This window comes from Mizuhopecten yessoensis, unplaced genomic scaffold (assembly GCF_002113885.1).
Source record: "Mizuhopecten yessoensis strain PY_sf001 unplaced genomic scaffold, ASM211388v2 scaffold245, whole genome shotgun sequence".
Lineage (NCBI taxonomy): Eukaryota > Metazoa > Mollusca > Bivalvia > Pectinida > Pectinidae > Mizuhopecten > Mizuhopecten yessoensis.
Genome location: NW_018403450.1, coordinates 694097 through 694426, shown reverse-complemented (window position 1 = coordinate 694426; position 330 = coordinate 694097).

Genomic DNA, 330 nt, shown 5'->3' with positions numbered 1-330 from the left:
TTGTTTTAATTGGATTTGATTTACTGCAGTAAATCGCGTGAAGTGATGCGAGGCAATAACGAGGCACGGTCATTTGTATGTGCTTATATTGGGACGCCAGCGGGACATTTTTCATGACTGTCTTTTTAATTTTGTTTAGAAGCAACAGGTATATAACTGCCAGGGCACATACAATTTAGTTGATAATTTTGTGTGTGGTTCTATCACGGTTTCTAATCTAATTCCGTGGTTCTATAAATAAAACGCAAAATACCTCAGGGTAACGTAGGCCCTAAACCGGCGTGACTGTACCCTGAAAGAGACATTTCGGTATTTTGGCTAATATTTGGG